The sequence below is a fragment of the Coturnix japonica genome, chromosome 7, assembly GCF_001577835.2.
Source record: "Coturnix japonica isolate 7356 chromosome 7, Coturnix japonica 2.1, whole genome shotgun sequence".
Taxonomy (NCBI): domain Eukaryota; kingdom Metazoa; phylum Chordata; class Aves; order Galliformes; family Phasianidae; genus Coturnix; species Coturnix japonica.
Window position 1 is genome coordinate 20,934,374 of NC_029522.1, and position 27,293 is coordinate 20,961,666.

General features: G+C 44.5%; 1 long non-coding RNA gene across 5 annotated transcripts in view; it reads left to right on the forward strand.

The window, feature by feature from the left end:
* The first annotated feature begins 362 nt into the window (after positions 1–362).
* LOC107316861 overlaps positions 363–27,293 on the forward strand; it is a 33,806-nt gene continuing 6,875 nt past the window's right edge. For 2 of the 5 annotated variants that reach the window (XR_004308028.1, XR_004308026.1), the window contains exons 1-6: positions 364–1,381; positions 16,275–17,965; positions 23,205–23,372; positions 24,509–24,686; positions 25,085–26,001; positions 26,074–26,302. This is a non-coding gene — a long non-coding RNA (uncharacterized LOC107316861). Of the gene's footprint in view, positions 1,382–16,274; positions 17,966–19,408; positions 22,707–23,204; positions 23,373–24,508; positions 24,687–25,084; positions 26,002–26,073; positions 26,303–27,293 lie in introns of those variants that run through there. The other 3 variants (XR_004308027.1, XR_004308030.1, XR_004308029.1) reach the window with 3 other exon arrangements.

A 27,293-nucleotide genomic window follows, 5' to 3' on the forward strand; every position in this document is an offset into this window, starting at 1 on the left:
GAGTGTGACTCATGTCTTTGATCACTGGGATTTGACAGCAATTGCAATGCAGAAAACTTACCTTAGAATGACAGTTTGCTGCTCTGGTTGCAGGGCTGAAAACCAGGACAAGTCTGGCTTTTAAGAACCTACCTATGTTGTAAACCAACAAGAGTTTGACAGAAGGGGGTAAGATGTGCATATCCAGTGGACCTGAGATGGTAAATGTTACTGTGTAAAAAGCAAGATGGCAAACAAGCCTCTTGATTGCATCGGTCACATCACTCAGGCAAGAGGATTTCTTTTTATTTCTTTGTGAACTGTCAACATTATTTTCTCATTACAGATAAAATAAGAGCAAAGGCTTTCTTTTTTAAAGATATACTAATCCTACAGGCTCTCATATAACGTCCGACAAAATTTCACAGCTTTTTCCCCAAGGAGAATTCCTTCTTTTTGTGATTTCTCACCTTCCTCTTCCTTGTCAGCCTTCTGCTATCTTCTTTTCTCATCTAGCTTCCCATATACTGCTCCTACTAAAGGTATGGAAGCTGGTTCACCACTAGAAAGATCTGCTGATTTATGGTGTTGGTGTTATGGATATTTGCATTTCTTTCCTATTTCTGCTCCTCTCTGTGTATCTGCACCAAGTCTGAAGGTCTCAGGCTTGCTTTTCAGTCCTTTACAACTTGCTTGTTTCTTTCCTTCTGTAGTACATTTGCCCTCCTCCCCCCAGCTCACCTGTGTCCTATGAAATACTTACCAATCACTCTTGTTGTCTTCCCTCCACACACACGTGTCCTATCAAATGCTTACCAATCATTCTTGCTGTTCTCTGGGCATGCTCAAGCACTTAGAAGGAGCCTATATCAACTAGGACTCCACTGCAGATAGTCACAGGACGGTGTAAGAAGTGGGATATGAAGAGAGTTGTTTTCCTTCTGAGGTCTATATACACAATAAATAATGCGATGAAGAACCGGCAGATTAGAAGCAGCCAAATGGAGGTATTGAAGGAATTCATTCATAATGAATAGCAAGCATATCTATAGCTTTTGCACTGTAAACTTATCAAATGATGTAGCTCTGCTTATATCCTTGCCTAGTTCATCATTTATGTGATGTTCATCTCTATATACTGTAAGCTAACTAAAGCAGACAACTTAGACTTGTATTGCATCGTAGTCTCCATGAGATCTTCTGCATGTACTTATGATAGGGGTATTTAATAATAATAGTATTAAATAAAAATGAGTGTGCTGCTCATGACTCCGGGGCTCTTTTATCCACAGCTCCAATGTAATGTAATAATGAAAATCTCCTGGAAGCTGAAGAAATTGGAGCATTTTGAACCTGGTGGATGAAATCAAGAATCTGGAAAACCTTGGGGGCTCCATGAAGAGTAAGTTAAGATATCCTAATATATTGGTTTTGAGTTTTTGGGCTTCAAACTGTGCAGCTGAGCTCTTAAAGATCTGCATATCTCCTTTGTTGTGTGATGCCTTAAGCCATATGAACTCTGCCTGGGAGTAGATTATCGTTCAGCACAATTCTATGACCTTCCATGGTCAGGGTGGGAAGCTTTCAGTTGTGGGCCTATCTTTCTCAGGTACTGGGATTGCTGAGATTTGAGCAACTCTAGTTTTGAATATTGTTTGCCACCAAGTAATTTCCTTCCTGGATTTTGTTTTTTTTTTTTTTCAATATAGTTAAGAGGTAATGCAGCCTTTACAGGTGTAAAGGCTTAGTCTGACCAATAAGGGTTGAACAGCTGAGCTTCTAGAAGGAGTATGCAGGTGTGCACAACCATCTGCAAACCCTTATGGTTAATTAGTCCAAGTTGTTGGAGGGGTCCTGAATTTCATTGGAGGCCTGAACAGGGGTGTCTTGCTGAGATGACTCTACCCAGGTAGAGCTTGCAGCAGACTGTCTTCTCCATGCACTGGGTTATGTCTCTTGGTCTTGAAAGAAAATAAGAAGGGAGTTAACATTGGAGATGCTGTTTTGATTCTGACATGTCCATCCAAAATTTTAATAGGAAGCTTTCTTCTCAATTCCTATGGGCCAGATACTCCTCTGGTGTAAATGCAAATGCCATTTCTGCTGTACTCTTTGACGTAAGGTTGGGGCTTAGCTCATGGTGATGTTGTGTCTGGGAATATTTTTATCCTTTAGAGATATTTAGTCCCTCTCCCCCCTCTGTCTCCTCAAGGATTCTTTCTTCTTTGCAAACGTTCTCTGCTAGCTTGAACATATGGGAAAAGTATTTTCTTCCATTCCTTCACCACTCAAAAATGGTCAAATCAATTTGGCTAAAATTAAAACCTTTTGGGTTGAATCTTAGCCTAGAAAACTTCATTTCTCTAAGGAGTCCTTGAAGAAAGTTGTAAGCTATTTCCAAAAAAGGAGGAGTTGACTTGGAAAAGAAAGCTGGGGCAAAATAACAGTTGGAAAAGCTCTTTGGTAGCAGCCACTCTTGTGCCTGTAAGAGTGCAAGTCTTACTGTGATTGTCACATAATGGTGGTGGCTGTCAGCTGTAATCAGTGTTTGTGAGTTCTCCTTCACCTTGGTTTTTGGTTGGTGCTCTTCTGCTTTTGGCTGGAAGCGTTAATGACTAAGTGCTTAGTGCAAAATGTTGCAGACTTGAGAAGGTCACACAGTTTGCTCAAGCTTTCCAGATTTTGGATTTTTAGCCTAACCTTCTAAAACTCACCCAAAGTCATATTAAAAAGCTGAAATCTTTGTGGATGAGATACTAAAGGGAATGCTGGTGAAACAGATGTGAAAGAGCAAGAGGGCTAATTTATTGCAGTAAACTCAACTGTTTTTGTCCTAATTAAGGGCATATTTTTGTGATAACTGTCCTTCTAAATCAACAGTAATTTTCTTCTTTAATTATCTTGAATATTGAATTGATTCAGAGTAGCCTCTACACTTGGACTTACACCAGATACAGTAGTGGATGATCACTTTTAATTTGAGTTTCGTGTGGGAAAGAGCTAGTATGTGGTTGTGGCCAGGTGAAGAACATTATCTGATTTGGGGTGGATAATTAGAACTCTATGTCCAGGATGATTCATCCAAGGAGAGATCCTATCCAAGGAATGAGAGTTGTTGACACCAGATGAACTTTCAAGCCCTGTAGCACATTTGACATCTGTGTTATGAACGCATTTCTAGCACTTTATATCGAGGAAATAGTACTGGCAGCTCGTGTTAAATGTCTGTTCTTCAGTAGTGTTAGTGTCTTAGCAGCACTAGAATCTGTCTGTTAACTAACACAGGTAGGATTGAAGTCTGGTAAAGTCTCATTTCTTTTGTGCCTTCAAAATCTCCAGAACAAACCCATAGTCATTATGAGCAATTCCTTGTAGTGTATCCAGCAGGGACTTACGTAAAGAGCATTGCTTGGAGCTGAAATGAGTATGTTATTTGACTCTCTTCTCCACAAGTGGAATTCCTTTCAGAACACTTAGACAAAAAATTCTGTTGTTTAAACATCAGTCTATATATTTTACAGATGTCCTTGCTCCTGTTAGCTGGCACTTAATATGCAGTCTTTCTGAAGTGGCTTATGTTCAGGCGGTGACCATCTTTAGCAGCTTCAAAACCAGTAAATGTAATGAAGCCCAACAGGGGATGATCCTTGTGGGCACAGAGGCATGCAGATTCATCCCCACCTGTTCATGACAGGTATGAATACCATCTTCATTATCCATGAGTAGATCCATTCTGCAGTACAGCTCAGCAAGCAAATGACAGTTGTCTTAGATTTTCTCCATCTTCATCCCTACCTTGTGTAGGAAACCTACAGATTTAATTGGAACTTGGCACTGGATGCTACTTGAAGAAGCTTGATGTCAATGAATCTTTTTGAATTAGGACTTAGCATTTTCTATCTGGCTACTGGAACATACCATACACAGACCAGAGCTCTTCTCTTCATATCTTCTAATCTTTGCATTCTGTAGACTAAAACAGTGTGAAGCATGTGGAGTACTTTATCCTGTAATATAACCCAGTTTTTGCCATCATGTAATGTTAGCTTTTACCACACTGTTAGGTACAACACCATTAGAAAGCAAGAAATAAAGGAACATTCTTTTCCTGACTTTGAAATGCATTGTAACATGGTAAATCCTACTTTTTCCTTTAAATCCTGCTGTTATACAATACAGTTATTATGAGGGGTTGTTTTTATAGCAATTGAGATTTTCTGCAAGGATTATTTATCCTCTGTGCATCCATGCCTTATTTTGCTTTCTGTATGTCATTCAACTGATAGTTGTGTACATTGCTATTGCAGGCGGTAGGTACTCCAACCCACCTCGTAGCTAAAAAAGAACCATTATCCTCAGGATGAGTATCATCATCTTAAAAACACAAGCACTAGATTAGCTGGGGGCATACCTTAGTTGCCTGTGAGCTGGAAGACAGGACACGGACAGAATAGGGCCAGGAGACTGCAGTCCATCACTTGGTTCTGAGGACTGGCCCATCAAATGTCTATGGACTATCTGCTTTGCAATCTGTGCCTTGAGGCCAACCCTATTTGCTGCACATCCAGCTGCTTATCCATTCCTGAGGTATCCTCCAGGGCATGCATGTTCCCTTCTGCCCAGGCTCACGCACCAGCTTAATGTGCCTTAAGGTAGGCCACCTGGGCTTTCTGCAGGCAGCATAGGCAAACAAGCAGGGGCCTGTGCTGCTTAAACCTGCTCTTCCAAACCTGGATGGACATGAGTTCCCTTTCTCAGTTTTCCCATCTGTTAAATGGTGCGCATGATGCTGATATTCTATATTAGGGATATTGACATACAGAAAAATCTCCTCAGTAAGTCAGAACTCCCAGCTATTGCATCGCAAAGTAAGCAGTAATGGGAGATTATTATTGGGCACAGCTGATGAAGGAGTACGAAACTTCCTAACTGCAGGTTAAATACACTACAGAACAACACAGGGGTTTCCCTGAGCACACAGACCTGAGCATTTGAGTCCTGTGTCCGGATGACTTCTAAAAGCGCTGAATCTCAGTTGCTCTTAGACCACAACTTACCTGACCTCAGCCCGTGGGTTTGGCTGAACAGATCTGAAAATGATTAATTTGGAATAAATTTCACAATGCTTTTTAGGTTCTCAAATAGGAAGAAAAACTAATCTTGCACAGTTTCAGGATCACATTGTGAATCTTCAGTGTAGCTGAAGTGTAGTCCTGAAAACAGGTGGGAACGGCCATATTAAGGGTTTGAATTTGAGTAGAGCAATAAGAATAGATTTCTCATGGCTCAAGCGGAGACAGACCAGCTCTCCCCTCCCTCTCTGTCCTTCGTGAAGTACCCAGATGGCCACGTAGTAAGTGCACTGTTATAGACCGAGCTGCAGCCCCACTTTGCTGACCTCAGCAAGGTCTGGCTTGCTTGCTCTGGATTTCCTCAGGCGCAGCCAGCATGTGCGGCTCTGCTTCTGACCACTGCTGTGATCTGAAGTCATACGGGATGCTTCACTTGCTGAGCCACCTCCAAACCCCAACCTTCAAACAATGCTCTGGCTGGAAATCTCCTCTTTCAGACGTGGGTTGTGCTAGCTGAGAGCACATATAGAACAGGAGGTTATTGCCAAGCACGATGCAGTCCCAGGGAATCTACTGAATTTGGTTAGATAGATGGATGATGTAACTGGACCTCACTGGTTCACACCAGCTGAGGATTTGGGTCTTTGTGCTTCAGGGAAATTACAGTGAGCTTAAGATGCAGCACTTTCTCTTGGAATAACTGCAGTATGGCTTTCCTACCCTAGGTTTCAATGCTGGGAATGAGTTCCCTTATTCTTCTCAATGTAACAGAACAACCTGGGTTATTTGCAGAGGTGCAAAACAAGAAGACGTGGGAATTGAGATAATCTGAGCACCCATCCTTGACCCAAGAATGGAGATGCTGTCCCACACCAATACCTGTGTCCTCATCGTCTGCAGAAGCCCTCTTCTGCTGCTATGAGGGTGCAGAATGGCATGGGGGAAAACAGAAGGATTGCTCTGAAAGCAGAACTGTTGGAATAAGGGGATGATGAGCAGTGTCACCAAGCCAATATTCCTCATGAGATATCAGTGTTTGAACACACAATTTAGTGAAGGCCAGAAGTGAATGATTCCCCCAGCTGGAGATAGAGCAATGACCGGCAAAGGACAGACCCTATTCTCTCATTTATTTTATTTTATTTTTTTAAGTTGTATGGGCTGCTTAGGGTGAGAGGGGGTCTCTGATTTGATATTTGTTTTGTGCCTGCTGCCAGACTTAAATGTGGGGTCGTTATTTTGAAATCATTGGTTAGCAGGCAGAAACAAGGGATCAGGGCTTCCTAGATGGGAGTCTATCTACACAGGCAATATTAGCGCATGCACTGGGAACTGCACTTAAAACCAAATTTGTGCCCACAGGTCCTTGCAGGAAATGTTATGGGTTGTTCCTTATGGGGTCATAAAGAGGGTGGAAGAAAAGGTACTTTTTTACACTTCTCAAAGGGACCTTAGAAACCATGAGAGCTTGTGGTGGCTGTGGCTGGTGGAGTCCATGGGATACCTTTCCTCTCTGAAGGTGTGTGGGTTTGGGGTTGGCTGTGCTGGGCAGGGCTTTTTTGTGACATCCATGTGTCTTAGCACAGCATTTTGCAGAGATACCCACTTGAATGTCAGGAGTGGAATGTGAAGCACAGTTCATTATAAGGTTTAATTGAGGATGTCCTGTCTGTGACATGTCAGTAAGGATATAGTGATATTCCCAGACTGGAAAAGGCTTATTGTTCTTGCATAAAAATAGATTTGGCATATTCTGAAAGCTATACACTTCTATGACCATTGAGAGCTGTGTGTTTGGGCTGAAGAGCTGAAATTTGCTTGAAGCTGTGTAGCTGGAACAAAGGGGAAGAGGGGAAGTTTGTGACTTTCACCCCAATGTTCTTTGCAGGCTTCTGTTTTTAAAGGCATTTCTTAAAAATCAGAACCTCTGAAAGCAGCAAGATTACTCCAGATCTTTGACTGCTGAATGTATTACTTACATCTGCTAGTATCCACAGAAAGCTGCACATGCCTGCATTTACTCAGCCAGAAAAAGACCTGAAAATCTCCATTCCATTCAAAGGATAGAGTGAGATTTGCCTTCCGTTCCTCCACCTGGAATTCTTAGTCAAATCCCATGGAAAACAGTCATATCTGAGTAGTAAATCTCAGATGCTTCTGCATGTTTATTCTCTATTTCCATCTCATTGGCTTGAGTTCATTTTTAACCTTTAGTTACGATGGCTATATGGTGCAGGGAGGCTAGGTGAGGTATGTATTTTTGTTCTTCTTAGCTCTGCTCCTATTTTCTTTAACCCATCTAGCAAAAGAGCAGGGCAGATGGTGATAGAAAGATTGGCTTTGCTTAGCAGTGCAAATAAGTGATCCTTCTTTCCTCCCCTCCCTGGAGGTTTGACTGGAACCAACTGACCTGGTTCTGCCTGAGCCAGCTCCAGGGAGAAGATAACAGCCAAGGGTAAAAGCAAATGAAATACCTGTGTGGTTGTAGTTTGCAACAAAGCTCCACAACTGTTTGTGTCAAGTAAAGACCAGCCTGTCCCTCATCTGCTGGAAGGAATTTACTGTGTTTTATGCAGCGGTTGCTCTTTGATCTCTGATCTTTAAGGTATGGGTTGAAGTTCTGGCCTTCATTCCTTTGAGGTGGGCTCTGGAGCGAAGTCCTGTGCACTAACTACATGTGGACAGTTGCCACTGAGTGATGCCTTGAAAAGTTTTTCACTTTGCTGTTTTGAATTGTGTTCTGGGGCCTGGATCTACCCTTACAGTAACTCCTTGCTTCTTCCAAATAGGAAGGTTTTATATTATTCCCTACTAGATCATTGCAGTCTTGGCCAAATGTAGGATCACCCCAAATACTAATGGGCAGAAAGAACTGCGCGAGTCCTGCACAATCAGCTGTCTGTGAGACCTTCAGAAATTAGATACTTTCCTATTCTGTGACTATAGCTGTATGGAGAAATAACTTAGCGCTGTAAATCAATTAAATTAATGTGCTTTTTCTGAGGATAGACCACAGAAGGGACAGCTGCAACACAATCCAAATGCTGCTCCCATTTATATTTCAGAAATAACATTTCAGGACAGAATGTGTGCTCTAATCCTAAACTTGCGTGTTATTTCCCTTCAGTCCTCTAACTTGAACCATGAGTTATGCTTAGCCGGAAAACAATGTTTTGAATAATACAGCTATAGTGTAGGATTTTTAATTTTTTTTTTTTAAATAAATATATACATATATTTAATTATCAAGGACAAAGCCATGGGTTTATTTGTTTCAGTGTTCCCATATTTACTCAGAACTGCAGTGCCATGGCAGAGGTGCCCAGTCTTGTTCCCACACAAAACTCTTCTTTGTGGCCTGTTCTGTGGGGTTTGTGCCTTTGAGATCTTCACCACCTCCATCATGCCAGTGGAGGAGTGACACAAGTGACCAGAGCAGCATCTCCTGCCTTCACCAGCCAACTGTGCTTGCCCAGAGCAGCCACCCACCTCCAGAGATGTCACTCAGACACTACTAGGTGACAAGGCAGTGTCAAATGGCATATTTAGTTAAAAGTTGCAAAACAGCAGTAGCAAACACATCGTGTCTTTTTAGTGGTTATCACACAGGGTTTGGAATTATATGGCATTCAACTTTATGCCAATTAAAAGTCAACAAAGCAATAGTATATTTCACTTTGTTGGATGGCTCTGAGGCATGGGATTTCTATTGACGAATACTTGATGCCTTCAAGAGATGTTTCATCAATGCCGTCTGTTCATCAAACTACATGTCAGATGGTGGGCTAGAATTTATAGGATATTTCAGAGCATGTCAGAGGCCCAAGCTTGGTGGCTGTGACTAGATTTGAAGCCTCAAAATACAGGTCAAGCCCAGGAATGCTTCTTTGGTGACACAAAAGATGAGATACTAATGGCACCAAGTGAGAGCTGTTCGTAACAAATGGCTCATGATGGTGGCTAGAAGTTCATGTTGGAGCATCTCTTTGTAAAATGATGATGATTGGCAGTATGGAAAACATGGAAACTCTGATAGTCAGTAGACATTATGGAAGAAAAACTATGTCCAGACAATGCTTTACTGCAAGGCACATTGCTATCACCAGCAACTTCAGTATGAACATTGCTATCGGGGTAGTGAAGCCTCTTCATAGAGTAGACTAGACTAGCTGCTAAGCTAAAAATAAAGTTTAGAAGGTATTGCCCCGCTAGTTGTCCATAATTGCATTTCTCTATATCTCCCCTGGCTTGCTGCAGGGGAACTTGCACATTGAGAAGTATGAACTTTCAGCTGTCCTTCTGAACGTAAATTAAAGAAAGAGTGTTTATCTTGAGGAAGATGGCATTGGCACACATTTCTATATCATCCTTTTACTGCACCTGCATTTCTCCATTGGTCTGCATTTATCTCTGTATGACAATGCTATGTCTGGGAGAGGACTGGGAAGATGTGTTCATTCTCTGCATAACTCGCTGGTCTCTGGCTCTCGTTTGCTTGGATGTGTCAATATGACTTCCAGATGTTGTGACAGACCAAGAAAGCCATGTTTCTTTGCCAGCTCATTCTGTAGGCAGACAATTCAAGATGGAGAGGGTTTTTGCAATAGGATTCTTTCTGATGCTGACAGAGGAATCCTGTGGGCTTTAAAGATGTGCAGAAATCTCATTCCTTCTCATTTGTCTGAAACAGCTGGAGGTTGGTTAGTAAAGGAAATATTCACAGGTTCTTCTTTTAGTTGACTTCTGCTGCTCTGAGTTCAGGTATTGCTCCCTTGGCAGATGATTCAAGCTTTGCATATGGCAGTTTTGAAAAGAAGTCTCTTCTGCTAGCCAGACGTGTACAGGAAATGTATGACTTTCTGGGGTTCATTAAAAACTCCATTTTTAATAACTTTTCTAGTGTGACTGATGGGAAGAAAGAACTCTATACTCACACAACAGAGGATTCCAAACTGTCTATGTTTGGAGGAAGTGGAAGATTTATGTAGCAGTTAACATGAAGCTGTTTCAGCAATCACTGTGAAAATCAGTGGTGAACTGCAGTTGAGATTCAGAAGCCAACAAGCATGTCTGCCCTAGTACTCAAGGGATGGCCAACAAATATTGTAGAAAGCAGTGAAAGTCAGGAGAAATATCTGATACAGAAGTTCACAGCTAGGGAAGAAGTCTTCCTCAAATTTCCTTGCTTTTCTTTGGGGGCATGAGACCACCAGAACTTGGATTTTCACCTTAGAGAAGCTCATTCAGGTGAAACGGCTTTACACTGATTTTCATGCAAACTAAGACTAAAGATGGATTCTGGGAATAATTTCAGATTTACACACTTGCATATGTAGATACGTATCCTCTCCTGTAAATGAACATAGACCTGTTATTGATGGTAATGGAGGTGGGATGCAGAGATTCTGCTTTTCAACTCTAGAATGGCACCTGTGTTTCTCAAATAGTCCCATTAGAGTTAACAGCATATTAACCCCACTAAATAGTTTGAACTTCATCTGTAAATAGCTTCAAGTCCTCCATCAGTTCTGTCTGATGGACTTTTTTCATGGATGCATCACATCATAAAAACGGCAACGCAAACTATAATCAGGAGGGGGACAGAAACCAAGGACGGAGCAAAGGCTAAATAGATCCATAGGTTCTATGCTGCAGCCACTTAATTTACACCCATCTCTGCATAGGAGACCAATCTGCACCAAAAAGTAGAATTGTCTGAGGATTATTATATGAATACTTGAGCTCACATAAGAAGAGAATGTGTTTTTAATATTAGAAGAGCTGTAAGACGTATGTGCCAGATACTCAGCTGGAATAACTGAGTGTAGCTACGCTGATTTACACCAGCTGAAGATCTGCCCAGATGTTCAGAGAAGGGTGGATGGAGAAATCTTCCAGATAGACGTAATTTACATTGACAATTGCTTCCTGAGCTCAGTAGCTCTTCAGAGATGCAGAAGTATCTTGTAAGCCATCCATATATAAATGTCAAATCCCCATTATTTTCCACTTATCCCAGAAAGCAGAAAGAACTGTGGGCTAATTCTGCAATGATGTGGATGAATGCCACACGAAAGCTTCTAAGCTTTCTGAGATACCTACATTTGGTCGGGCTAGATGATCTTATTAGTCTTTCCAAACTCAATGATTCTATGATTTATAGGAAGCCACTTCAGAAAAGAGAATCTGAGAAGGATCCCTGGGCAGGTTGGGTCAGGCAGAGAGTTTTGTCTGGGGACGTGCATTTTTCTTGTGCCATAGTGTTAGCAGGTAATATGGAGGAATAAGGGGTGCAGAATAAGATCTAACTACAGAGACTGATTTATGAAGTGGGTTGAGGGAGAGGAAGGGTATAACCATTGCTGCGAGGAAAAGGAGAGAGAAAAACATACTATACACGGTCATATCCTCTGAAGAACTTACCCTTGCCTTTGCACCAAAGCCTATTCAGCCTTGCTGGATGGGAAATCACATGCAGCACTGAGAAATACAAAAGCCAAATGGAAAGCATTAACACATACCACTGCTGCTCTGTGGAAATGTTTACTTAAAAAAAGTTTGAGACTGAGCAGTGATACCATGGCGATGGGAATCTGAGGTTAGATAAAGAATGAAACCTTGAAGTTCTCAGCTTCAGGAATTCTGATGTCCCATCATTAGCTATAGCTGAGGGTGGGCAGCACGTGTCCTTTGATGGAAGGTGTCCTTTGGAAGGACCACTGAATCTGTTTGCCCTACTTTTCCCCAGGTAGCTTGCCATGTATCAGGTGCTTCATGTTTCTTTGGTAAGTCCTCTGCTTTGGGAAATGTGGCTCGTGGTCTCTTCCTTTTAATGAGACGAGGATCCTATGAGCAGGAGGCTCTTTGCTTAAGCTCCCATTTTTCCAATTACTCATGTACATTTTAGGGTGCCAAAAACATGCTGGGACCTACATGACAGGGTTTTTTCTTGCATGAACATGGAGAGGGCTGTCACTGTCTGTAAAATTGTGTCTTAAATACCTAGAAAGATTATTTAGAGGCCTAGAAGCCATGGTAGAGAACATATAATATCTGGGAGCTGAAGGCATTCAGATTCTTGCATGCTTTGAGTTGCCAGTTCATCCTCTTCTGTGGAAAAAATTGGGCTGCTCAGTGTCATAACTTGTGGGAAAAGCACCCAATGAGTAGAAAAGTCTTCGCATCTTTACCCACTTTATCTGGTATTTCTAGGGACAGCAGTTGTCCTCAATGGTTTCCAAACGCCTTCTGTGCATGATGACTCATGGGGTTATACATGGAGATGGAGTAGCTGGTTTTATGCAGTGCACCCAATAACCACATGCCTTGTAGAGGACTTCTCCTTAGCTTGCATGCTTCACCTCTTGACCTCATTTTCAAGCAGGAGTTAAACTATAACTAAATTGCTTTGCAGGTTGGAACAAGTGGAGCCTGAGGCGCACTCTGCATTTTCCTCACTTAAAGCAGAGAGTAGAAGCACTTTGTACAGTGGACCAAGTCTCCAAGAGATGCTGAGTGTCCAGGGTGGATCTTTATGCTCTGACTGTGGATGGCTCCCCTAGGAATTAGAGATAAGGAATACAGGTTATTTAGTACTGTGCTCTATGGGAAGTGATTGGCCCTCCAGAATCTTTCCCGTTGAATAGATTTTACCTCAGAACTGGTCAGGATTTAGACTTTGCTTCCGTATTTCTGTAGCACCTATTGCAGGAAGGCTGCTGCCTGTAGGTCCTATTGTGGTATGGAGATTAAAAAAACATGAATATTTGCACCAATACAGACCCTGCGTTAATATGTGGTATTATAAGTTACGCTCTTGTCTTCATTCTTTAATTATACCTCTCTGTGGAGTGAGTTAAGCCCGTTAATAACTGTCTCTCCCTTCTCTCTGCACATCTTCTGAAACAAATCTGTTGAAATATTGTGGTAAAATGTTGCGTGTTTCTCTGAATATTGTAGACCAAATTGAGAGGGGTCAGTTCGGTTCTGCTGGTATTGTGTGCCTGGAGGGAAGTTTTCTGTCCTTGGTTCATTTCAGCAATTACATTGATCCCGGCAAGCCCTTACCTTTGTGCTGAAGAGAGGTAAAGTGTATGAGAATACAGCAGCACTTGCACAATAGCTTTGCTGCTTGGTAGTGCCTATAATTGTAACACACATGCAATGGGTTCCTCTTTCTGGGTTTCCCTGTAGATCATGATTTCAACAGCTCCACCAGGATGGATGGTAGACCACAGGCTGTGGACTTCCCATACCAAGTGGAGGGGACCAAGGAACCACTGTAGGGATGGATAGGGTGGGATTCTGCTCTGCTCAGAAACAGCATCTGCCTCTCAGTGGATTAACTTATTGTGCTGGAATGCTGGCTGTTCAGCTCAGGCCCCAGTTCTTCCTTTTCTTCTGCTTTGCAATCTGGGATGTTACCATGCAAAAGCCTATCCAGCTGTTGGCAATGGTGAAAATATCCCGCAGGATTTTGGAAAGCATCTGTGCTTTTCTTTGCTATGGCTTCTAAAATGGTTGTGCAGCACTGACACCAAGTGTCTCACAGTTGCTGTTCTGCAGCCAGCCTAGATCAATGGCTAATGCATGTAGACCAGCCTGGAGGATGTATGCATTTAATGTGCTGTATGTGCATGTTCACCTGCTGGTGTGCAGTCACCCCTAGGGATCTGCAATTGTAGCTGCTGAATGCTGCATGGCAACAGTAGGTAACCTGCAGAAGAGGAAGATAACAGTTCTGCTGAAGTCTGTATGAACACGTGGTAGGTAACTGCTGTCACTTAGAGCTGCCTCCACAGTTCTTGCTGAATCTTCGCTTTGAGTTCATTGGTGAACCCTTCACTTCAGAAGCAATCCTGCTTTGGTTTGAAGAATGGTTCTTCACCTCTGATTGTTTGATTTCCTTTAGACTCAAAGACACTTTTATTCAGCTTCTGAGGTTTTGTTCCAGAGTCTTTCAGGGCTTGGATTTTCCTGTATTTGTTGATTTTATTTTATTTTTTTTCCCACCACCTCACAAGCCCAATAGAAATCACTCTTGGGCTGTGTGTTCTCCCCCTCTTCAGGAAGTCTGCATCTGGGCTAAGAACTGGCTTGGTGTGATGTGCCAGGAGCAGAGCAGGATCCTCAACAGTGTGGAAGAGGAATCTGGCTGCTATATGGCTGCTTGTACCCTTTTGCCTTTGCAGTCACTCCAGACTACAAGCTAAACATGCATTTGGCAGCGGGGACAGATCTGGGATGAGCTTCCCCTCCAACCTAAAACACCCCAGTTATTCAGGGTAGGTGAAAAAGAACAGCATTACCAGAAGCTTGTTTGTAGGTGAGAGTACAGTATTTCTTGTGCTCATTTGGAAGTGGAAATTATGTTCAGCTTTAGCGGTGCTCAGAAAAATTTGCAATAGTTGATGTGATTTTAATGAGCTGGAAACCTGCAGCTTATCCTGATTAATTGGGGATAAGGCATTTGATTCAAGAGCTAAAGGCACAGACTGATGTGGGTTCCTTTTGCCGCTGATTATGTGCATTTGTATGGCAGTTTTTCCATATATGGATGTAACTGTACCCTGTTGAATGTGTAGCTCAAGGTTTAGGCTGTCAGCATTGAATCTCAAGGCACAAAATTGCAGGCACTGCTTTCTGTCTGGGCCATCCTTTGCCTGTGGGTGAGATGCAGGCTATGGCAGTGTCATTAATGCATTTGCAGTGCTGTAGCAGTCTTGGCTGGTTGGGTTAGTGAGCTCTATTAGTTTCCTCTTAATGTTTCTTGGTTGCAAGTTTCTTAGATGGACAGTATTTGTTGTAGATCGTCTCCAGATTTGACCTCTTTCTGCAGGCTGGGGTCAGGATGTGCATTGTGGGCTCAGCCTGCAGCCCCCAAAACTCAAAGTGCCTCTTAGGAAGAGACAAACATTTAAGGAAGCTTTCTTACATCGATATTTCCTGACTTTTATTTGTATTTCCCTGTACTGGGCTTGCTCTCTTCCTAGCATAGGCTCTCTTTATATTCTATTATTCTACCATCCCCACCAGGTCTTACTTTTGCCTGAAGCCTTCCCGGATGTAAGCCATTGTAACAGTACTAGACTAGCCATTATTTAAGTTATACATTAATTCAAAGCTATAGTAGGGCTCCATTACTTGCCAATAACAGATTACTTATAAATAGTAAAATACTTTGTGGTTTTAGTTTTCATCTTCCAAAAAAGCTCCTGTGTCTTAAAGTCAGGCTGTCCTAAACAGGCTATGATTGGGAACCAAAAGGTGTTAGAGAAATCTGTTCCTTTTCATTATTTTACTGTCCATAAGGATCTGGATTTCTACCAGGCAGCAGACCCTGTTCTGCTGTTGGGACCCAGTGGCATGGACCTAGCAGGAAGGTGCCACAGGAGGATGGGCAGATAGATGGTCAGATGTCCATATTGCCTCCATCCTTCTCTCCCAGGAGTGCTCAGCTCCCTGTGAAACTGCCGTTTACCTTAGCCAGTCATGACTCAAAAGCAGTAAAACTGTCATATTGTTCCTGTTTCCCGGTTCCTTATTTATAATGTAAATAGACATCCTTTTGGGAACCTGACCTTTTTCTGTGTTTGCGTTTGATTATAATTGAACTATTTGCATAAGAGACCAATTTTCCTTCTCAGCTCTTGTGGTGAGTACACCGTGTTTTCTATTAAAGGGAGTCAGTTTTCTGATTACTAAGGCAACTAAGTAGGTTTACAGACAATAATGTCATAAAACATGTAAAGTTATTAAAAGTACAACCTATTCTTTCTTTTTTATGGGCAACCAGGATATTAAAGGACTCTTTCCTCTGTCTCCCAATTCTTGCCTATTTATTCACCAAAGGGACCAAAGTTCCCAGGCTTAAAGTTCTGCATTACATCTGAGGCTGCCATGGGGGGTGTGTTTTGCTGTCTATTCAGGCTTGAGCCTTGTGAACTTAAAAGTTTTTAAGAACCTTTTATTGGAGCAAAAACCTTTGGGTTAGGAAAAACCTGCAAGATGACCATCCAATCATCAGCCTGACCTACTGTGTCCCATCACTAACCCACGTTCCTTACTGATGCATCCACAGCTCTCTTAAATATCTCCAGGGATGAGAACTCCACCGAGCAGGCTAGAATGTCATGTGCCACTGAGTGATGTGGGGACAATGCTGCTCAGGACGGATATCAGAGGCAGTTGTGCTTTGACCTTATTTTTCTTTTCCTCCCCCAGAAATTCAAGAAACCACAAAGACTTCAGCTCCCTCAGAAATTGCCATGAGATGAATGGTGGTTATGAGATGAGTGGTGATGCCTGTGAAGCAAATAGCTCATGCCCTACTCTTACAACATGGCAGAAGCACTCCAGAGATGTGGAAGCGAAGAGGAACTGTTAGTCATGTCAGCTCTCTGAAAGCTAAAGATTCCTCTTGTTAAACTATCCAGAGCCCATTAGTGAGATGACAGTTTGGATAGCATGGATCTGGCCTGGAGAATAGCATTATCCATTGTCACCTGCACAGTTAAAAATTAAGCTGAGGAGGACTGTGTTGAAGGCCTGTTGCACTGAAGTTATTGCTTTATTTCTTCTATAAAAATCTTGTGCAGGAGAGAGGCACTGGGCTGACCTTGCGACTGATGGGGGCTCTTCCAGCTCCCACCACATGTTCAGACATCACTGAAGAGTGCTCCATGTCTGCAAAACTGACATTAGCCATAATCACTGACTTTGTATGGGAGTTTCATAGTGCAGCGTAAAGCACTGCCTCTGGGGTTGGTGCTGGTCCAACAGGGTGGCTGGAAAAAGGTTGGTTTTATCCTGGGAGATGACCAGAGGATTAAAAAAAAATCCTTAGGTAAGCTGTGTGTCTGCCTTTTGGCTACAAATAGCAGAATGTTAGCTATCCCTGTAGGGTTTAGCAGGAGGCTTTAGGACAGATGGTATTTCAGGGGACTGCCTGGGGAAGAGAGGAAACAAGGACTGAAGGATGCTCCTGAGTCTGTTTGTTTGGAAACTGCCAGAGTTCTATAAACACGGATTCAGGTGTGTCCTCAAGCAATACAGGTAAAGGGCTGGGAGCTGAATGCCGTTCAAAATACCCACTTCGGAGTGTCCCTCAGGCTCTGCCCTCCCAGGCTTTCCTCCAGTGCTGGATACACATACTTCCCTCGCTGCCACAGGTTAAGGAAAGGGAGCTCCAAACGGCCACACTGAGCCGAGACTTCCCAGCTCCTGCCTCAACAAAACGTTTCTTTCCGAGAGCTGCTCCAGGACCTGCCGCCCCACTCCTGATCTCGCAGCTCCATCTGCTGGTGCTGTGCGCATCCCAAAAAGGACACCGTGTGCTCTCAGTGGGTGTTTTCCTCCCATGGAACAAGAGCTGTGGTCAAATTTACTTGCTCATCACAAAAGGCTTGTATACTTGTGAAGAAAGACCCGTATTTCTGTTTTACGTCAGGAAAAATTGAAGGGGGTCCCACCTGGGGTGATGCTGGCATCAGTTTGGGGCTCTGAGGCAGTTGATGGTCCTGGCACCCCAAAGAACCCTTAGACAGTTTTTAAGCAAATAGAAAAGATATTTAGGATGAGAAGAGAGATAATTTGTGAATAGTGTAAGATTGTTATTTTATACTGAGAAATAAGGCTGTGGGTATCCAGTCTTGCTGGGTGGCCGTATGTAATCTTTGCCCTGAATCAGCTGGAATGTCAAAAATGTCTATGGATTGATTTAATTCTTTTTAAAGCTATCTTTTCTGCCAACATTTCCCAGATTGAGGATAATATCTGCTGGTCTCAGAATGGTTTGTTCAGGATGAAACCAAAAAAAGAGCTGGAGTGACTCAGGTACTGCAGCATTCTATCTGCAAAAGCAAAGCATCAGTGCATTGAACAGAAACCTCACAACCCCCTTTGGACAACTAATGGTAAGTGCTACATCTTTTAATTGAGACTAACCTGGCTAAAGGATACTCGCACAAGCCAGTAGCCTGTCCCTCCCCCTGCTTGTTTCTGGCTGTTTTTCCTGCACCCCTGATGTTCAGCTGCCTCCCAGCTGTGTTCTCTCTCTGCCGTCCCACTGCTGCTCCAGATGTTCAGGTAACATCTGCACGCTGCCTCCCTGTGCAGGCTGCCACTAGGGAGCACCACCAGCACCTCTCCTCCTCCTCCGTGCTGGCAGCAGTGTAAATGTCCTGACCCCTGCTGAAAGGCCAAGGACAAAGAGCTCTAACGATCTTCCCAGCTCCTAAAGCATCAGTCAGCACTGTCAGAGGTCAAACCGAGCTCTAATCCCACAGGAACTTTGAAGGTTTAAAAAAGGAGTTTCAAGCTGCTCAGCAACCCGAGGAATGTGGGAGCTGTCTGTAATAGCTCACTCACTGTATGAGGACACTGGGATGTGACAGTGCCCTTTCTCCTTGGGGGTAATGCCAGTCATTGCATGATAGGTAACACCAGACTCTTGTTGGCAATGGGAAAGCTGTTTTTAATACCTGTGAGGAACTCCTCATCTGTCTTGAAGGGATGTTGTGCTTAATGGGCTGTCTTCTCATAAACCCTCTTGCTGAATCTATGGAGCAGCAGAGGTATTGGCTCCTGAGAGCTCATTCATCCATCTCTTAGCTTGCCTTCAGTTTGATACCTGTGCTTTGCTAATACAAGAAAACAAGAAAATGTGAGATTACAGATATTTTCTGCTCTGAAAATGAAACTTTGGTCTGAGTCCAGAGTGGTTTATGGTTGATGCAATGGCCAGAACTGTTACAAGAACTCCTGGCTGTGTCCCAGCCTTTGTGAGCCACAGGGAGGAGGACATTTGTGCTGGGTTCAGGTGGGTTCAGCTTAGTCCTTTGGCGCTCTTCTGCTGTCTTCTCTCTCCCTATCATATACACTTTTCCTGGGTGGACATCCCTTGGAATGGGCACAGTCCTTCCCATCTATTGGTCATCAAATTTGCATAAACAAGGTTTAACATTCCTTCCTTACCAGGAAGACTTAAAACTTTTAGTCATAGAATGGCTTAGGTTGGAAGGGTCCTGAAAGACCATCTGGTTCTAAATCCCCTGCCATGGACAGGGTTGCCAACTACTAGATCAGGCTGCTTGGGGCCCCATCCAACCTGGCCTTGAACTCCTTCAGGGATGGGGCATCCACAGCTTCTCTGTTTCAGTGCCCCATCACTTTCTGAGTGCGGGATTTTTTCCTAACATCTAAGCTAAATTTCCCCTCTTTTAGTTTAAAGCTGTTCTCTCTTGTCATATTCTCTACTTGTAAAAAGTCAGTTCCTCTCCTGCTTGTAAGCTCCCCTCAAGTACTGGAAAGCCAGCCACGGTGAGATCTCCCTGGAGCCCTCTCTTCTCCAAGCTCCCTCAACTTGTCTTCATAGGAGAAGTGCTCCAACCCTTTGATCATCTTCATGGCCCTCTTCTGGACAGCACTCAATAGACATTAAACACATTTGAGGGCTTGCTGATTGAATACAGGTGGGGAAAAAAAAGCACAAGCTCCTTTACATTGTTATGCTGTATAAGCACCTTGCATAATTACCTTAGCCCTAACATAATTTTAATTATGTTAGAATTAGTGCGAAGAATTTTATCTGAGACTGATGTAAATATTTTTTGCTCTTACTACTTTGATGTGCCTGGAAAGAGATTAAGGTTTGCTTTGATAATTAGTGTGTTGCATGTGGCCAAAAAAATTCATTACAAACACAGTTAATTAAGTTGTCAACAAAGCTTTGGTCTCCAGTGGGTGAGAATAACTCAATAATTTTGTTTGGCTTGATGGGGGATTTTCGTTTTATTGCTGTCAGCCCTGCCTGTTGGTAGGGGCACATGTCAGAAAGGTATTTTCCAGGTGGTTATGTAGCTGTACACAGTGTCCATGGTGCCGCCAGGGCTGTATTGCAGGGAAAGGAAATGTCAGATTTACACTTGGAAGCCCTGCAACTGTGTCCTCTGGAACACTTTCTTCCTCCAGTGTCACAGGAAGTCAGATCTTTCCCCTCAATATCCTTATCCAGTTGTAGGATCTCATGTTTGCCACCTGGGCATGGATGCAATGCATGGTTAGGGTTACAGGAAGGCTAGGGTGAGAGTGAAGGTTAGGGTCAGGTTTAAGGTTGTGTTTCATTCTGTTTGCATTGCCTTGCATTGGGTATGGGCTAGGATTAGGGTTGCATTGTATTACTTTGGGTTCCATTGCATTGCTCTCTGTCCTACCCTGATGCCAGCACCTCAGGAGCACAGACCTCACTGTGATGGACTTCTCAGTGTTCCCAAGACTTTGAGCTGGTGCCTGAGAGCTGTTGCCACTGCTGTGCTTGGTCTCAGGTAGGTGATGGGGAGCATGGGGTTAGGGCATCGCTCAAGCACTGAGTACCTCCAAGTGGCTCATTTCCATTTCAAAGAGCCCGTCTGTTTTATCTGGCAATTAGCTTGCACCCTCTATAGAAAACGACTCCATAAAAACAACCGAGCTCCCGGCCAATCTCCCCTTTTAAATATTTTTTAAGTGCATGATTAATACACTTCCCCAGCCCCTGTCTGGGACTGTGCGGGGAGGTCAGGGAGCAGGTAAATGAAAGAAAATGGCTTCACTCGGCATTGACTGGGCTATTAATCACTGCCCATTTTCTATAAATCGTGGCAGATGGCAGAAACAGGCAGGTACTCATGGGAAATGACACACTGTGCATGACGGGAATTGTGGATCACAGCCGAGGACCAGGAGAGGACGAGGTCGCTCCTTGCTGTGTGCGCCCTGCTTGCACCACACCTGCACTTCCCCTCCATGTGACAGCATTGTCTCACAAAAGGGGCTGCAAAGCTTCCTTGGGCAGCCTGTTCCAGCACATTGCTGCTCTTTTGGAGAATAAATGTTTCCTAAAAGCCATCCTGAACCTCCCCTGGCATGACTTGAAGCCACTTTCTCTCATCTTCTCGAAGCTGCCCAGGAGAAGAGGCTGACCCCCACCTCGCTACAGCCTCCCAACTGTTTGTCCGCAGTGAGTCCATGGCAGCAGCTCAGGGTGGTGGAAGGTGGTTATTTGTTTTGGAAGGCATACAGTGGTACATGTATAAATGCAGGAAAAAGAAGAATTTATATGGAGAGGTACCACTGGGTGAGCAAAAGTGATCCAGAGGACAATAAATGGGGTCTGCTGATGGTCAGCAAGGAAGGAGATGGATAGAACTGTGACCCCCACGAGTGAGATAGGACAATGATAGCCCTGCGTGAAAGTGTGTGAACTGTAGGGGTCCCAAAGCAGCCCCAAGGCCCTATGGTGAGTTGGAGTTGTGGAGCAGCAGACATGTGGGATATGTGAGATGACTGTGCTGTAGCCAGGAAAGCTGCTCGTTATAAGAGCAGGCTGGGTGATGGGGAGGATGGCACAGGGGCATCAAGCACCAACTGGGTGGCCCTGGCAGTTGCTGAAGTTGTCATTTCCAGTCCAAGGGCTGCTTGGAACCAAAGGAAAAGCACTGCAGGGGGGACAACCTGCTCCCCTTCCTTGGGGTCCTCTGGCCTCCAAGGGGCGAAAGCCCTTTTTCTGGCACCAGTGGCTCACTCTTCCATTCAATGCATTATTCAAACCGGATGTTTTTCACCCCAAAGCAGGCTCAGACTGTGCTGTCCCAGTGCCCAGGTCCTGCTGCACACTTCAGGCTGGAAAATCTGAGCCCATGCATTTTGGGGAGGGCTGGGCCTGTGTCCCCCACCCCTTCCTGCTCCCCCCGCCTGCCTCACGGGGGCCTAATATTTGTGCGTGTGTGTTTTAACGCGGCATATGGTCTTCATTACATGCAGACTTCTCACTTCCATAATTATACCATGATGGGAGTTCCTGTCAAAGCCATAAAGCAAATTCTCTTCCCCCGCCCCATCCCTCCGCCCCCACCAGCCCTCCCCATAAAACTCACAGGGGTCCCAGTTTGCGAGGAGAAAGAAAACCCCATTAACCCTTTACTCCCTCCATTTAAGTGGGAATGGAGAAAAGAGCTGTGAGGAAGGGGATGGGTTGTGTGTATCCAGATTTTGGGCACGTGTGAAAGAGCATGGCGAGGTGGTGGTGCCCAAATTGTGCCACAGGGAGAGACAAGCCGTAACCTGGCTCAGTGCCCCTATTGCTGCCTTTCTTGTGCTATCCACCTCCAAAGTGTGAGCCCCTCTGGGTAGCGCCTGGCAGCTGTTTAACAGCACGCAGCGACGCTGCCCTGCAGTTTAGGACAGGAAATGAAGGCGGCTGTATCTGCAGGGGGAGTGAGGCCAGCAGACAGCAATTACCTGTGTGGGAGCTTGGCCAGAGCTTTGCTCCTCCAAGAGCTGCCGTGGGGCTGGACGCTGACGGCCGGGGTGCAGGTGCTGGGCCCCGTATGTGGCCAGGGTGGTGGGTAGCAGGAAAAGCTTGTGCACAAATGGGAAATACTGTTGATTGTTTTGTTTTTGTTTAAAATTAAATGCTCTTTTAGTCTGTGATGGATCAGAAAATGCGCTCGGCTGTCTCTATGTAGAAGTACAACATATTGGAGAAGGCATCTTTGCCCAGCGTGCTGACCTGGTGTTGCTTTGCTCTCTGCGAGATGTAGGATGTGCCCTGTATGACTGCACAAGGCTTGTCCCAGCACCCCACAAGCGACCCTGCTCATCTCAATACTTGCCAAGGTGGGAAAAATCTGTTTTCCCACTAGGTGGTGGAGGAGAGCTTGACTGAAAACCCGCCTGGCTTCCTACAGCTGAGCACATGGGAAGGGGGGCTTGCATTAAATTAAATCCGGCTGTTTTATCCTAGATTCCAGTAGAGTCCAATCTACCATGGGTGCTGGTGCAGGAGCCGGAGGGAAGGCAGTGGGGAGGTTCTGCTTGCCACTGGCTCTGCTGCAAAGGCACAACATTTTAGTCACCTGTGGGTGTTTTATGACACTTTAACGGCTGTTGTTTGGAAATATGGTATGGAATGGTCTGCTGCTATTAAAAATAATAGGAAATGGGGGTGGAAAGTGTTCACACTGATTGCGAGGGAGCTTAGTGTCTCCGTATATCCCATCGTGGAGCTGTAGAGCTTTGTCTCGCTTCTCTGCTGCCTGATCACCATGCTTCAGCACCTTTAGTGTTTTCCACTGACGTTAATGTTCTATATCTCCCCTTTCTCCCCTCCCACAGGTCAAACTCATCTGCACTGGCAGCTCCCTTAATCCAAGGTAGGACATAGACAGCATGAATGGAGAGTGGAGGAGGATGACAGCAAGAGATTTGCTACCTCAGGCAGGTGACATTTTCCGTCGAGACCTCCAGTGCTTCCAGGGAGAGGAGAGAAGTGGCACAGACCTGGTGAGGTCCTACCTAAACCATCCATTAGCCCAAAGGCAGGATCAAATCAATCCATCTCCTGCCTGACACGTGTATTGGTCTAACCAGTTTGAGGACATCACTAATGGGAGGAATTTTGCAGGTTTCTCACAGTCTGTGTCTTTGTTGGCAAGATATTCTTGCTGTCTAACCTATATCTTTATTGCTGCACTTGAAGCCCTTGACTTCTTGTGCAAAGAATGGCATAGAAATTTTTGTTTTTCCTTCTTCTCAGAGTTTATTGTCTATCTGAAGCCTACTACCTCACCTCCACTCTGGAAATTTGTATTCCCTGATCAATCCTGTGTTCTGATCCTTCACACTTATCTTACACGTGCCTTTTGCCATCACCCAGATCTTCCCTGAAGTGCAGGCTTGGCAGGGATGAGCCAAGCAGGAGATGCCACCATGGGTCAACACTGAGGGCCCTTGGTTCCTACCAGACCAAAGACTACTTGGAGCTTACTGCCTGTGCTCCCTTTAGTTCATGTTCATTTGTGCCCCTTTCTGGGTTCAGAGCCAGACCTTAAGAAAATTCAAAGCCCAAATGTGGATCAGCTGTGCATGATGACACAAGACCTGGGACTCTCAAATTCCCCTGGGCAAACTGAATGAGCAGGAGCTGTGCAGCTGAACACAGGGCTGGAGAGCTTATAGTCCCATCACCAGGCTGGGATGCAGGATGTGGGCTGGGATCTGTATGTTTGCAGTGGATATCCTAGATAAAGCAGCTGGATTGGAGAAGACTGTGATGATGGTCTAACCTAGCTGCAAGGATGTTCCAGTGATGTGTTTGGAATGGAAGGTGTTTACAGCTACTTCAGAAGGTCCCTGCAGACCTGAGGTGGTGGTCTCCATCAGATGAGGATTCAGAGGCTTTGTGGCCTGCTCCTAGACATCAAAGTTGGGTGCTTGAGTAGGAACATCTTCATTTTGGGTTCTGAAACTAGATAATGAAGGTTGGAGCTAGATGATCTTTAAGGTTCCTTCCAAGCTAAATCATTCTATGGTCTTATTTTTTTCAGAGAGGCTTATGGTACTGGTAGTCATCTCATAATAGGCTCCAGGAGAAAGCACACCTGAAATTAAGCTGCTTTTTTTGTTTGTTTGTTTTTCAGTTCAAGAAGGCCTGAACACATGGTGTTAGCTTCTCTGGTGAGAAAGGTCCTCTCTCAGGAATATGGCTCTCATGGATCCTGGAGGGAAATGGGCTTTGTGGTCACAGACTGAGCTGGAGGGTACTCAGGTCTCAGCTGACTCCATACTTCCTACACAGTGACCGTCTTGTGTGAAAAGGTAAGGTGCCAGAAGCCCCATCACCTTGTGCTAAAACATGATCCCACAGTCCACATGTGATGTGACTCTAGACAGTGTGCCCTGTGCCAAAATGTACTCAGGGTGAAGTTTCCTCCAGGAAATCCCCCTCCTGTTTGTATGGGTATGGATCTGAGGCACAGATCAGCTAAGGCAGGACAGAGGTCCTGGGGGTGTCCCACAGCCTCCGAAGTGCTTTTTTTTGTACCTTTTCAAAGGATCTAGTGGCAAACCATGGATGGATGTGAGCCAGGGTGAAGCAGAGCTCCAAAGGAGTGTAATACAGAGATGGATTACACAGTCTCAACCAGAGTGAGTGCTCTGTGTTGGCCTGAGGCTTTGGGGCCAAAAACTCTTTCTGTTTTTTCTTTCTTAAAAAGCAAGGAGTTTCCCAGACAGTTTGTGACATCAAGCATCCGTGTTGGTGGGAAGGGAGGAGGATGAGGCTCTACATCATTGTGAGTGCTACTGGACCCCCCAAAAGGCTGAGAGTTTGGAAAGCGTCTGCATGATCAGTTCCTTCCCTGAACTATCTGTGCTGGAGGCTCGTGAATCTTGGAAGGAAAGACCTTCTCATGAGATTTGTGGTGTGTCCAGTCCCAGCCAGAAATACCACAAGAAAAGCCTCTCTTGGGGAGATCCCAGCTCTGACCAGGAAATAGAGTGATGAGAGAGCAAGTAAAATCCAGACGTGGCCCCTATCTGCTTTACTGGATTCTGGGAAACCAAGTTCTTTGTGGAGTACAGTTTTGTCGGGTATCTTTCTCAAGCATATCTCTGCTTCGCATTTGCCAGCTATAATTAAGTCAGGCCCACATATCAAAGCTATGTGTGTGCATCTGCATGTACATAAAGTTGCCAGCAGATCACTTTTGCTTATTTTTCTGCTCACAGATGAGGAGCTGAGCTCACTCCCACATTCAGCGAGAGCTCTGGCCCAGACAGCTGCCTTGGGAGAAGCATTGGCTGTTCTCCTGGTGGGCAAGTGTTGCATTTCTGAATGACTTTAACAAGAAGTGCTTAAGTGCTTGAGTTTTGCACATCCAAAGCAATTGCTTCACAAACAAACAAGCTGGTTCTTGCCTCTGCTTTCTTGCACAGTTTTCCTTGCAGTGTTACCTTGCAGGTTGGCCTCGAAGCACATGAATCAAATTAGATTAGCTTCCTGCTAAGAGGGGCTGGATGGTGTGATCAGCAGCTACAGAGAGCGTAGAAGATGCTTGCTGAATTTTAAAGGTGGCAGACTCAGGCTCTGGAGGGGCATTTGCAGGGAAGGAAGACATCCTGAGTTTGCCAGGTAAGTGCAAGGCGGAAGATGGGGTTAGGAGATGTTTTATTGCACCAAATGACGCTGATGCTCCTGCTGCAGCTCTGCTCTTCTCATTAGATGGCTGTGAAGACCATGTTCTTAAATCACCAGGAAGCAGGAGGATATCAAGTAACTGCCCATGAGTTTCCAAGATGCTCATGCATTGTTGGCAAGGACTTTGGTGTCAGTTCTCCAAGGAGATCCACAGCAAACTCCTGACCTGGAGCCTTCCAGCAGATTTCCCTGGAGAAAGTGGAGATAGTGGGTGAGGCCTTGCCAAAGCAAAGTGGTGAGTGATGGTGTCAACAGCATCTGTCATTGAGTGTTACTTGGATTCATCAGGGCACAGTGGTGGGCTGGAGGTGCATGCCTGTGTGTGTATGGTGCTCCAGGAAAACAGGGCAGCTGTAGGACACCATCTACCATTTTCAATTGTCAAATCTGTATTGAAACCTCTGAATCTGGTAATCTCATCCAAATATTTGCTATTTGTTATGGTTAGGTAGGGAGTAGATACCCTCAGCTTACATTTCTATTTAATAATAAAAGGAACAAACAACCTGAACTGCTGGCCATAACTCCCCCTGCTCTTCTTTGAACGTGGCTACTTGGCTCCAAACCAAAAGCGTTATTCCCCAGCAGAAGCTCTCCAACTTCTATTCATTGCAGACGGATTCGACAAGTGCCTCCAATTCTCTAGTTACCAATGCACTAACGAACATCTGCCAGTGTTTCTTGCAAGTTCAAGGACTTGTGCAGGCAGTCATCTGGGGACTGAATTTCACAGTGTGTTTGAATAAGGTAAAAAATGGACTGTACATAGTGGCAGAATCTCCATCAGGGCTTTCATAGTGCTTCTCAGATAGCTACTTCCAAAGCCCAAACACTTTGGCTTGTGGCTACTTCTGGCAAGTGGAGCTCTGAGTAAAGAAGTGAATGTTTCTTGGACTAAGAGCAAGAAATGGGAATCATTTTTAATTTGTAAGTTAAATGATTCCTCAAAGTCAGCCTTTGCTGTTGCTGGTTTGGGAGAGCTTGAAAGCTTCAGGCTACCATGCCATTGATGGGTTGGTGAACTAGATGATCTTAGTGGTCATTTCCAATCTTAATTATACTATGAAAGACCTTGTTTGCTTGTGTCCTGCTAGTGAAGATGCAAAATTGCCCAGCAGTGAACATGCAGCCATGGCAGCTGTTAAGCCTTGCAGTGATGCTCTCTGAAAATACTTCTTGGGATCAGTACTGTAAAATAACTATGGGAGAGCTGTGTGTGAAGGTTG